At 42.8% G+C, this 13,344-nt stretch overlaps 1 protein-coding gene across 3 annotated transcripts in view; it reads right to left on the reverse strand.

The window, feature by feature from the left end:
* Window positions 1-12,379, reverse strand: part of ABCA8 (ATP binding cassette subfamily A member 8) — a 77,100-nt gene extending 64,721 nt beyond the window's left edge. For all 3 annotated transcript variants that reach the window (XR_006196498.1, XM_042915815.1, XM_042915813.1), the window contains exon 1: window positions 12,181-12,379. The gene's annotated coding sequence lies outside the window, so the exon portion shown is untranslated. The remainder of the gene's footprint in view (window positions 1-12,180) is intronic.
* Between the last annotated feature and the right edge of the window lie 965 nt (window positions 12,380-13,344).

Raw genomic sequence — 13,344 nt, forward strand, 5'->3', positions numbered from 1 at the left:
CGACCCTTGCATGGAGTTAGCAATGGCCATCTACCATCAAGAATGCGGTGGGAAACCTCTCTGCCCCCGTTCTTAAGCAAAGGTGAGTTATTGCTGAGGTTTGCTTGGGAATCCAGCACTGATACAAAGCAGAGACAGGCTATCATCCAAGGAGGAGAGAGGATGCTTTCACATATCCAAGACCTCCCAACAGATACAAGGATAGATCGTACAACAAGCAACAAACCAAGTCTCAACAAACTGAAATTATACTAAGTTTCTTCTCTGACCATGAGAATAGGGAACTAGAAATGAGTAACAAAAGAAAAGCTGGAAGGACTTCGAATCAGTGATCAAAAACCTTCCAACAGGGGTGCCTTTGTGGCTCTGTTGGTTAAGCATCTAACTTTTAATTTTGGCTCAGGTCATGATCCCACGATTGTGGGATCAAGCCCCACAGTGGGCTCTGCACTGAGCATGGGGCCTGCTTGAGATTCTCTCTCTCTCTCTCTCTCTCTCTCTCTCTTTTTCCCTCTGCCCCCACTCGCTCATGTGCACACACTCTCCCTCTCTCCCTCAAATAAAAAAATAAAAAATTAAAATTAAACAACCTCCCAAAAAAGAAAAGCCCAGGACCACACAGCTTCACTGAATTCTACCAATCAGAAAAGAATGAATGCCAGTCCTTCTCAAAGACTTCAAAAACCTGAAGGGGAGGGTATACTTGCGGAATCATTCTATGAGGTCAGCATTACCCCAAGGCCAATGCCAGATATGGATACTATAAGAAGAGAAAATTACAGACCAATATCCCTAAGGAACATAGATGTAAAAACCCTCAACAAGATTTTAGCAAACTGAACACAACCACACATGATACACCACAACCAAATGGGATTCACCCCCAAGATGCAAGGATGGTTCAATATATGCAAATCAATGAATGTAATACAGCACACGAGTAGAACGGTAAAAATCATACGGTCATCTCAATAGATGCAAAGCATTTCACAGAATACACATCCTTTCAGGATAAAAACTTTCAAAAAAGTAAGCATAGAAAGAATAAACCTCAGCATGGTAAAGGCCATATACCACAAGCCCGTGGCTGACATCATACTCAATGGTGAAAGGTTGAAAGCTTTTCCTCTAAGATCGGGAACAAGACAAGGGCACTCACTCCTACCACTCCTATTCAACATAGAAGTTCCAATTCTTCACCTCTACTTTTGTCCATACCTTTTGTCTGAGAACTCTGGAGTTCCTTCCTTGAGGGCAGACGATAACTTTGTAGAGAGGGATGGGAGCACTCTGTTACCAGAATTGTGCCAGTTCTGAGCCTAGACCTTATGAGACCTTGAATCTATCTTCTTGTTCCTATGGCTCTGCCATTGCTATCAGAGCATACCTGGGCTAGCCTCTGGGATGAAAAGCACATGAAACAGCAGACTCATCCCAGTCATCCGAGTATAGAGTAGCCGACATCAAAGGACGGCCAGCCAGACCCCAGAGATCTGAGAAAACTTATCCAAGATCAGCAGAACCACCTAAAAACTACCCCACACATCCCAGCCGTAAATGTTTATTGATGTGTGTTATTTGTTGCCTTTTTTTTTTTAGTTTTGCTATGAAATGTAAATACAGCTACAGACAAGATATGTTACTTAGGATCCCCTACTTAGCCCCTACAATATTGCATTTCTTTGGTTTTAGTGGTTTTTTAATATTTGGTCCCTAACTTGATCATGCTGTAGTCTGAGGAAGTGCTGCTCTGTAAGATATTGTTTCATTGAAATTCCTTGAGACTTCCTTGGTGGTTCAGCATATTTTAATATTTGGAAATACTCCATGTATGCTTGAAATAGCCATATGTCACCCTTTAGTTTGTTTTGTACGTATCTTTCATAATTGTGTTCTTCGAACCTTCAGCATCCTTTTGAATGTTATTTGCTAGAGCAATCATTTTATGATAGAATTCTATTAAATTTTTCCACCGATCATGGACTTGTCAATTTTTTATTGTGTCTCTGTTACATTAAAAAAATTTTTTTAATGTTTACTTATTTTTGAGAGAGAGAGAGCGAGAGAGCAGGGTAGGGGCAGAGAGAGAAGGAGACAGAGTATCCAAAGCAGGCTTTGTGCTGATAGCAGAGAGCCTGATGTGGGGCTCAAACTCATGAACCGTGAGATCATGACCTGAGCTGAAGTTGGATGCTTAATTGACTGAGCCACCCAGGTGCCCCCCTGTTACTTTTTACTGTGTGTATTTATTTATTATTTTGTTTATTAAACTTTTAAAAAATTGTTTATTTTTATTTATTTATTTAAAAAAATTTTTTTAACGTTTTATTTATTTTTGAGACAGAGACAGAGCATGAACGGGGGAGGGGCAGAGAGAGAGGGAGACACAGAATCGGAAGCAGGCTCCAGGCTCGGAGCCATCAGCCCAGAGCCCGACATGGGGCTCGAACTCACGGACCGCGAGATCGTGACCTGAGCTGAAGTCGGACGCTTAACCGACTGAGCCACCCAGGCGCCCCTATTTATTTATTTTTTTGAGAGAGAGGACAAGCAGGGAGGGTCAGAGAGAAAGAGAGGGAGACAGGGGTGCCTGGGTGAGTCAGTCGGTTAAGCGTGCGACTTTAGCTCAGGTCATGATCTCATTATTCATGAGTTCAAGCCCCGCGTCGGGCTCTGTGCTGACAGCTCAGAGCCTGAAGCCTGCTTCACGTTCTGTGTCTCCCTCTCTCTCTGCCCCTACCGAGCTCATGCTCTGTCTCTTTCTCTCTTAAAAATATATAGAGGTTCCGGAAGATGGCGGCGTAGGAGGACGCGGGGCTCACAGCGCGTCCTGCCGATCACTTAGATTCCACCTACACCTGCCTAAAGAACCCAGAAAACCGCCAGAGGATTAGCAGAAGGGAGTCTCCGGAGTCAAGCGCAGACTCGAGGCCCACGGAAGAGGGTAGGAAGGGCGGCGAGGCGGTGCGCGATCCACAGACTGGCGGGAGGGAGCCGGGGCGGAGGGGCGGCTCGCCGGCCAAGCAGAGCCCCCGAGTCTGGCTGGCAAAAGCGGAGGGGCCTGACGGACTGTGTTCCGACAGCAAGCCCGACTTAGCGTCTGGGAGGTCATAAGTTAACAGCTCTGCTCGGAAAGCAGGAAGGCTGGAAGACAAAGGGAGGGAGAGCTGCTGAGCCCCCGGACGGCAGAGCTCAGCTTGGCGGGGAACAAAGGCGCCAGGGCCATCTCCCCTGCCCATCCCCCAGCCAAAATCCCAAAGGGAACCAGTTCCTGCCGGGGAACTTGCTCGCTCCGCGCAAACACCCAACTCTGTGCTTCTGCGGAGCCAAACCTCCGGCAGCGGATCTGACTCCCTCCCGCTGCCACAGGGCTCCTCCTGAAGTGGATCACCTAAGGAGAAGCGAGCTAAGCCTGCCCCTCCAGCCCCCGTGCACCTTGCCTACCCACCCCAGCTAATACGCCAGATCCCCAGCTCCACAAGCCTGGCAGTGTGCAAGTAGCCCAGAGGGGACACGCCACCCCACAGTGAATCCCGCCCCTAGGAGAGGGGAAGAGAAGGCACACACCAGTGTGACTGTGGCCCCAGCGGTGGGCTGGGGGCAGACATCAGGTCTGACTGCGGTCCCGCCCACTAACTCCAGTTATACACCACAGCACAGGGGAAGTTCACTGCAGGTCCTCACCACGCCAGGGACTCTCCAAAATGACCAAACGGAAGAATTCCCCTCAGAAGAATCTCCAGGAAATAACAACAGCTAATGAACTGATCAAAAAGGATTTAAATAATATAACAGAAAGTGAATTTAGAATAATAGTCATAAAATTAATCGCTGGGCTTGAAAACAGTATACAGGACAGCAGAGAATCTCTTGCCACAAAGATCGAGGGACTAAGGAACAGTCACGAGGAGCTGAAAAACGCTTTAAACGAAATGCAAAACAAAATGGAAACCACGATGGCTCGGCTTGAAGAGGCAGAGGAGAGAATAGGTGAACTAGAAGATAAAGTTATGGAGAAAGAGGAAGCTGAAAGAAAGAGAGATAAAAAAATCCAGGAGTATGAGGGGAAAATTAGAGAACTAAGTGATACACTAAAAAAAAATAATATACGCATAATTGGTATCCCAGAGGAGGAAGAGAGAGGGAAAGGTGCTGAAGGGGTACTTGAACAAATTATAGCTGAGAACTTCCCTGAACTGGGGAAGGAAAAAGGCATTGAAATCCAAGAGGCACAGAGAACTCCCTTCAGACGTAACTTGAATCGATCTTCTGCACGACATATCATAGTGAAACTGGCAAAATACAAGGATAAAGAGAAAATTCTGAAAGCAGCAAGGGATAAACGTGCCCTCACATATAAAGGGAGACCTATAAGACTCGTGACTGATCTCTCCTTTGAAACTTGGCAGGCCAGAAAGGCTTGGCACGATATCTACAGTGTGCTAAACAGAAAAAATATGCAGCCGAGAATCCTTTATCCAGCAAGTCTGTCATTTAGAATAGAAGGAGAGATAAAGGTCTTCCCAAACAAACAAAAACTGAAGGAATTTGTCACCACGAAACCAGCCCTACAAGAGATCCTAAGGGGGATCCTGTGAGACAAAGTACCAGAGACATCGCTACAAGCATAAAACATACAGACATCACAATGACTCTAAACCCATATCTTTCTATAATAACACTGAATGTAAATGGATTAAATGCGCCAACTAAAAGACATAGGGTATCAGAATGGATAAAAAAACAAGACCCATCTATTTGCTGTCTACAAGAGACTCATTTTAGATCTGAGGACACCTTTAGATTGAGAGTGAGGGGATGGAGAACTATCTATCATGCTCCTGGAAGCCAAAAGAAAGCTGGAGTAGCCATACTTATATCAGACAAACTAGACTTTAAATTAAAGGCTGTAACAAGAGATGAAGAAGGGCATTATATAATAATCACAGGGTCTATCCACCAGGAAGAGCTAACTATTATAAATGTCTATGCGCCAAATACCCGAGCCCCCAGATATATAAAACAATTACTCATAAACATAAGCAACCTTATTGATAAGAATGTGGTCATTGCAGGGGACTTTAACACCCCACTTACAGAAATGGATAGATCATCTAGACACACAGTCAATAAAGAAACAAGGGCCCTGAATGATACATTGGATCAGATGGACTTGACAGATATATTTAGAACTCTGCATCCCAAAGCAACAGAATATACTTTCTTCTCGAGTGCACATGGAACATTCTCCAAGATAGATCATATACTGGGTCACAAAACAGCCCTTCATAAGTTTACAAGAATTGAAATTATACCATGCATACTTTCAGACCACAATGCTATGAAGCTTGAAATCAACCACAGGAAAAAGTCTGGAAAGCCTCCAAAAGCATGGAGGTTAAAGAACACCCTACTAACGAATGAGTGGGTCAACCAGGCAATTAGAGAAGAAATTAAAATATATATGGAAACAAACGAAAATGAAAATACAACAATCCAAATGCTTTGGGATGCAGCGAAGGCAGTCCTGAGAGGAAAATACATTGCAATCCAGGCCTATCTCAAGAAACAAGAAAAATCCCAAATACAAAATCTAACAGCACACCTAAAGGAAATAGAAGCAGAACAGCAAAGGCAGCCTAAACCCAGCAGAAGAAGAGAAATAATAAAGATCAGAGCAGAAATAAACAATATAGAATCTAAAAAAACTGTAGAGCAGATCAACGAAACCAAGAGTTGGTTTTTTGAAAAAATAAACAAAATTGACAAACCTCTAGCCAGGCTTCTCAAAAAGAAAAGGGAGATGACCCAAATAGATAAAATCATGAATGAAAATGGAATGATTACAACCAATCCCTCAGAGATACAAACAATTATCAGGGAATACTATGAAAAATTATATGCCAGCAAATTGGACAACCTGGAAGAAATGGACAAATTTCTAAACACCCACACTCTTCCAAAACTCAATCAGGAGGAAATAGAAAGCTTGAACAGACCCATAACCAGCGAAGAAATTGAATCGGTTATCAAAAATCTCCCAACAAATAAGAGTCCAGGACCAGATGGCTTCCCAGGGGAGTTCTACCAGACGTTTAAAGCAGAGATAATACCTATCCTTCTCAAGCTATTCCAAGAAATAGAAAGGGAAGGAAAACTTCCAGACTCATTCTATGAAGCCAGTATTACTTTGATTCCTAAACCAGACAGAGACCCAGTAAAAAAAGAGAACTACAGGCCAATATCCCTGATGAATATGGATGCACAAATTCTTAATAAGATACTAGCAAATCGAATTCAACAGCATATAAAAAGAATTATTCACCATGATCAAGTGGGATTCATTCCTGGGATGCAGGGCTGGTTCAACATTCGCAAATCGATCAACGTGATACATCACATTAACAAAAAAAAAGAGAAGAACCATATGATCCTGTCAATCGATGCAGAAAAGGCCTTTGACAAAATCCAGCACCCTTTCTTAATAAAAACCCTTGAGAAAGTCGGGATAGAAGGAACATACTTAAAGATCATAAAGGCCATTTATGAAAAGCCCACAGCTAACATCATCCTCAACGGGGAAAAACTGAGAGCTTTTTCCCTGAGATCAGGAACACGACAGGGATGCCCACTGTCACCGCTGTTGTTTAATATAGTGCTGGAAGTTCTAGCATCAGCAATCAGACAACAAAAGGAAATCAAAGGCATCAAAATTGGCAAAGATGAAGTCAAGCTTTCGCTTTTTGCAGATGACATGATATTATACATGGAAAATCCGATAGACTCCACCAAAAGTCTGCTAGAACTGATACATGAATTCAGCAAAGTTGCAGGATACAAAATCAATGTGCAGAAATCAGTTGCATTCTTATACACTAACAATGAAGCAACAGAAAGACAAATGAAGAAACTGATCCCATTCACAATTGCACCAAGAAGCATAAAATACCTAGGAATAAATCTAACCAAAGATGTAAAAGATCTGTATGCTGAAAACTATAGAAAGCTTATGCAGGTAATTGAAGAAGATATAAAGAAATGGAAAGACATTCCCTGCTCATGGATTGGAAGAATAAATATTGTCAAAATGTCAATACTACCCAAAGCTATCTACACATTCAATGCAATCCCAATCAAAATTGCACCAGCATTCTTCTCGAAACTAGAACAAGCAATCCTAAAATTCATATGGAACCACAAAAGGCCCCGAATAGCCAAAGTAATTTTGAAGAAGAAGACCAAAGCAGGAGGCATCACAATCCCAGACTTTAGCCTCTACTACAAAGCTGTCATCATCAAGACAGCATGGTATTGGCATAAAAACAGACACATAGACCAATGGAATAGAATAGAAACCCCAGAACTAGACCCACAAACGTATGGCCAACTCATCTTTGACAAAGCAGGAAAGAACATCCAATGGAAAAAAGACAGTCTCTTTAACAAATGGTGCTGGGAGAACTGGACAGCAACATGCAGAAGGTTGAAACTAGACCACTTTCTCACACCATTCACAAAAATAAACTCAAAATGGATAAAGGACCTGAATGTGAGACAGGAAACCATCAAAACCTTAGAGGAGAAAGCAGGAAAAGACCTCTCTGACCTCAGCTGTAGCAATCTCTTACTCGGCACATCCCCAAAGGCAAGGGAATTAAAAGCAAAAGTGAATTACTGGGACCTTATGAAGATAAAAAGCTTCTGCACAGCAAAGGAAACAACCAACAAAACTAAAAGGCAACCAACGGAATGGGAAAAGATATTTGCAAATGACACATCGGACAAAGGGCTAGTATCCAAAATCTATAAAGAGCTCACCAAACTCCACACCCGAAAAACAAATAACCCAGTGAAGAAATGGGCAGAAAACATGAATAGACACTTCTCTAAAGAAGACATCCGGATGGCCAACAGGCACATGAAAAGATGTTCAACGTCGCTCCTTATCAGGGAAATACAAATCAAAACCACACTCAGATACCACCTCACGCCAGTCAGAGTGGCCAAAATGAACAAATCAGGAGACTATAGATGCTGGAGAGGATGTGGAGAAACAGGAACCCTCTTGCACTGTTGGTGGGAATGCAAATTGGTGCAGCCGCTCTGGAAAGCAGTGTGGAGGTTCCTCAGAAAATTAGAAATAGACCTACCCTATGACCCAGCAATAGCACTGCTAGGAATTTATCCAAGGGATACAGGAGTACTGATGCATAGGGGCACCTGTACCCCAATGTTTATAGCGGCACTCTCAACAATAGCCAAATTATGGAAAGAGCCTAAATGTCCATCAACTGATGAATGGATAAAGAAATTGTGGTTTATATACACAATGGAATACTACGTGGCAATGAGAAAAAATGAAATATGGCCTTTTGTAGCAACGTGGATGGAACTGGAGAGTGTGATGCTAAGTGAAATAAGCCATACAGAGAAAGACAGATACCATATGGTTTCACTCTTATGTGGATCCTGAGAAACATAACAGAAACCCATGGGGGAGGGGAAGGAAAAAAAAAAAAAAAGAGGTTAGAGTGGGAGAGAGCCAAAGCATAAGAGACTGTTAAAAACTGAGAACAAACTGAGGGTTGATGGTGGGTGGGAGGGAGGGCAGGGTGGGTGATGGGTATTGAGGAGGGCACCTTTTGGGATGAGCACTGGGTGTTGTATGGAAACCAATTTGACAGTAAATTTCATATATTAAAAAAAATATATATATAATAAATACTTTAAAAAGTTTAAGAAAAAAAGAGAGGGAGACAGAATTGAAATTGAAAGCAGGCTCCAGGAACTGAGCTGTCAGCACAAAGCCCAGGCTTGAATATACAAACTGGGGCTCAAATACACAGACTGTTGGATCATGACCTGAACCGAAGTCCAATTTTTAACTGACTGAGCCACTCAGGCGCCCCTATTTATTTAGTATTTTAGAGAGCAAGAGAGAGCAAGTGTGAGTGGGGGAGAGGGACAGGGGGAGGGGAGAAGGAGGGAGGGAGAGGGAGAGGGAGAGAGAGAGAGAGAGAGAGAATCTTGAGCAGGCTCTGCACTGAACGTGGAGCCCGACCCAGGGCTCAATTCCCTGGCCCCGGCATCATGACCTGAGTCAAAATCAAGTCAGACAGATGCTCAACTGACTGAACCACTGAGGTGCCCCTAGTCAGTGCATTTAAAGGCTAAGTGGTTAGGTGCATAAAACCTTGCTCTATTGATCTTTTTATTTTATCTTTTTAATTTTTTTATGTTTATTTACTTTCGAGAGACAGAGAGAGACAGAGCATGAGCAGGGGTGGGGCTGAGAGAGAGGGAGACCCAGAATCCGAAGCAGGCTCCAGGCTCCGAGCTGTCTGCACAGAGCCCGACACGGGCCTTAAACTCACGAACCGTGAAATCGTGACCTGGGCTGAAGTCAGACGCTCAACCAACTGAGCCACCCAGGTGCCCCTGCTCTTATTTTAATGGTAGGTTGTTTTTACTTCTGACAGCAGCATAGGGACATGAAGTTTCTTTAGCTTAATATTTTGCCTCATGTCGCTTTATCCTTCTCTTTATTTTAGCCTTTTGCTAAATTTTAAGATGTGTGATTAAAGTAGGAAAGATTCATCATTTTTTTTTTTTTTGAAATTCAAACTCATAGATACTATATTTTTAAGAGGTGAATTTAGTCACGTATGAATGTTTGTTTCGGATGATCTTCCATTGTGTTTTATTGTCTGCTTCTAGTTCTGTCTCAATAACCTGCTATTGAAGTTTATCAAGGTACCCCCCCCCCACCATGTTTCCTTTCCTGTCCCAAAGATATAAAAGATATTTATATTCTTTTAATGATGAACTACTAATTTTTGGACTTTCCTAGGAAAATATCTTTCTTTTTCAAGTGGAAACTCCACATCATTTATTATCACGACCCTCTTACAAACAGACACTTTCCAGACAATTATCTCTCAGCTGAATTTCAAACCCTATCATTCTGGTTACTGCTATAGAAATTTGGTTCAATTTTTAATATAAAGAATACATATAATTTAAAGGATACATAAAGTGGATTGAGTTTAGCCACCCAGAGTTAACTAAAGCTGCCAATGGATTGCATAAGGTTACTATGGGAAGGCTGTGATGTATTTGAACTTATTCTTGAGGTGGGGGATAGAAACTCCACCTGAACGAGGCTTGGATAGACTTTAGCCAGATTAAGAACCCAGGGCTCTGACTTGCACGTGGGCTAGTTCACTGTGAAAACAGCCCATGGACTCTACCTAAAACTGCCTGCAGAGGGCAGTATTCTTCCCGACATACCCTATCAGCAACCAGAGAACAGTATAGCATTACACCAGGCCGTTCCCCTGGGCAAAGAGCATATATGAACGTGTACGTGTGTGTGTGTGCACCTGTGTGCATATGTGAGAGCTAGTGGTGGTGGTGAGGATTAGGCAGGGAAATTTATGCTTTTTTTTTTTTTTTTTGCAGTGACCCAAAATACCTCCCAGAAGGAAGCTTCTCAGTGCGTAATAGTAATACCACATCGTTCCAGAGCCCTAATCAGCCAATACTACACAAATACGATTTGCTGAGGTTCTCCCGAAAACCGTGGAAACTGAGGGCTTTCAAAAGGTCCTCACTGTAGGGGCAAGCAGTATATCTAAGCTGGATTAAAGAGAGTAAAGATATTCTGGAATGATCATCAGTTTTCTGGAAAGCATGCCAGGGACGTGACTTGGGAGAATGAGTCGAGACTTTTGAGAACACAGAGTCAGCACCTCCACCTTGAATTTGGCTCTTAAGTCCTGAATTTGGTGCAAGCATTTTCCTCCTCCCATGTGCATCTCATGCTGGCCAGGGACAGAAACCACACGGTTGCCATGAACTTCTCCATAGTGATGAGGAATGGTTGTGCCTTTGCCCGAAGCTGTCATTCCATTCATGCCATGGGATGACGCTTAAGGCTGTGCTATTTCCTAGAGACCAAACTCATAGAAGGTGTCCAGAAGCCAGTTCCAATGGGAGGCCAAGAAAGCCTCAGAGAGCCCCGGGGTTAAACCCTACACATCAGGCTAATGAGCCTGAGGGGCTAGTCTAGGTGGAAGCAGGTTGGGTGAAGAGGTTAGAAAGCCCAGGGAATGGCAGGTGATGGGAGGAAGACAGTTCCCGAGGTGGGGCGGGGGGGCTGGGGGAAGCATTAGGTCAGGTATCCAGTGATAACAGGAATGAGGATCCCATAGGCTGTCCCTAGTGCAGAGAATTCAGTGTGGACACTTTTAAGGGGATTGTGCATGGCTGCGTAGGAGGGTAAGCTGGCCAAAAAGTGATCTCGCTGTGGAATCAGCTGCAGCCCAATTCAGCCTGGAAACGTCAGTGTGGCTCCAATCCCTTAGATTTTCCACTGGAAATTAGTATTGCCTACTTCCCTCCGCCCCCCCCCCCCCCCCCACCGCCCCGATTCACGTATGTTCTGTAGTTTATCAAAAGACTAACAATAACATGAATTCCTCATTATACATGCAGTAGATAGTTTCATTTTGTAAGGGCTCTAATTTTCCTCCTTTTATACGGTTGTTAAATTCAGGGCAAAACGCTTATACCAGAGCAGCTTGAAATCTCTGTTTACAGAAGTAATGCACATTTGAAATAATACTGTGATAAGGAAATGCTGCAGTCAATTTTGATTCAACACACCGTGTGCACAGAAAGCATCTTCCGCTTCCAAAATTCTCACAGCGTAAGAGAGCCAGAGACAATAAAAATATTTCTGTAAATGCTTTTGGTCAACAGTCTAACAGTCGTGGAACAGTTTATCCACAATAGCCCCAAATTATTATGCAATAAAAGCAAAGAACCATCACTTCAAAAACAATTCAGGTTTACCAATCCGTTCTCAAGATCCCTACTTCTTCCCGATCAACATGTTAAGCAAAGTTCAGCTTATTTCCACACTCAGTTTCTGGTTAAAAATCATATTAAGAGTTGTATGATTTTTACAACTTTGTGTTTTAACTCAATGTCGTTGCTTCCATCATGTTAAACAGGGAGTACTCAAAACATCAAAACAGCCCATTAATTTTCAAAATAATTTCTCCACAGAGGGGTAGCATCCAAATTTATAAATTTGTGATAAGGAGAAAAGAAAAAAGAAAGAAAGAAAACCCCGAAACACAAGTCACAGACCAGAAAAAAATAAAACGAACTTACTCTTGAGAAATCTGAACCAAGGAATCCAGAATCACACTTTATCCACTGACGTCCTTGTTTAGAAGAAAACAGTTCACATGTTCCCCCGCACCCCCGGTCTCTACCACCTCTCTGCAATTTGCTTTAACTGTTTGACTTCTGTGAAAAGTTCCTGCGAAGACAGCCTTCAGAAGTTCTGACCTCAGTCCCGCAGGTCCTGCCAAACCTCACGTTCACATGATCTCTCTTGGACTGTTGGGGTGTTTTCACTTCTTTTCAGCCAGTTCCTGTAGAGCAGGGAGTAACATTTACATTTTGTTTCCGGGACATATCATATTATGAAGAGCAATCTTATCAAGGAGGTCCGATATTTCTAAGCTTTCATCTGGTATGGCCAAGATAACTGTGGGCTAATATCAAAATCTAAAGCAGTGCCTTTGAAGAGAAAGTCAACCGTTTAATCAGAGAAAAGCTCCTCTCTACACGGCTCTATGCTGCCTGACTGACGTCATCACTCGGATAATCAGGGTTTTCATTTCTCTGTGTCTCATTTTTATTCGGTTCAGAATATTTCTAGTCTCCCTGACGATTTACTCTTTGACCTGTGAGTCATCTCAAAGTGTGTTAATTTCCAAATGCCTGGAGATGTTCCTATTATCTTTTGGTTACTGATTTCTGGTTTCATTCTTTTTTTGTTTCTAAATTTTTTTTAATGTTTATTTTTGAGAGAGAGAGAGAGAGAGAGAGAGCAGGAGTGGGGAGGGGCAAAGAGAGAGAGAGGGGGAGACATAGAATCCGAAGCAGGCTCCAGGCTCTGAGCTGTCAGCACAGAGCCCGACGTGGGGCTCGAACTGACAACCTGTGAGGTCATGACTTGAACTGAAGTCAGACGCATAACTGACTGAGCCACGCAGGCACCCTGATTTCCAGTTTAATTCTACTGCGGTCAGAAAATTTGCTGTGTATGTCAAATTTGTTAGGACTTGTTTTATGACCCAGGATATGATTTATCTTGGTGAATATTCCTTATGCACTTGAAGAGAGGTGCGTTCTACTGTTGAGTGGGGTATTACATAAATATCTATGAGATCTAGTAGGTCGATGGTGTTTTTCAGTTTTTCTATATTTTTGTTGGTTTTCTGTTTACTAGGTCTGTTGATTACTGAGAGAGGAGTACTGACGATT

The sequence above is a fragment of the Panthera leo genome, chromosome E1 (assembly GCF_018350215.1).
Source record: "Panthera leo isolate Ple1 chromosome E1, P.leo_Ple1_pat1.1, whole genome shotgun sequence".
Lineage (NCBI taxonomy): Eukaryota > Metazoa > Chordata > Mammalia > Carnivora > Felidae > Panthera > Panthera leo.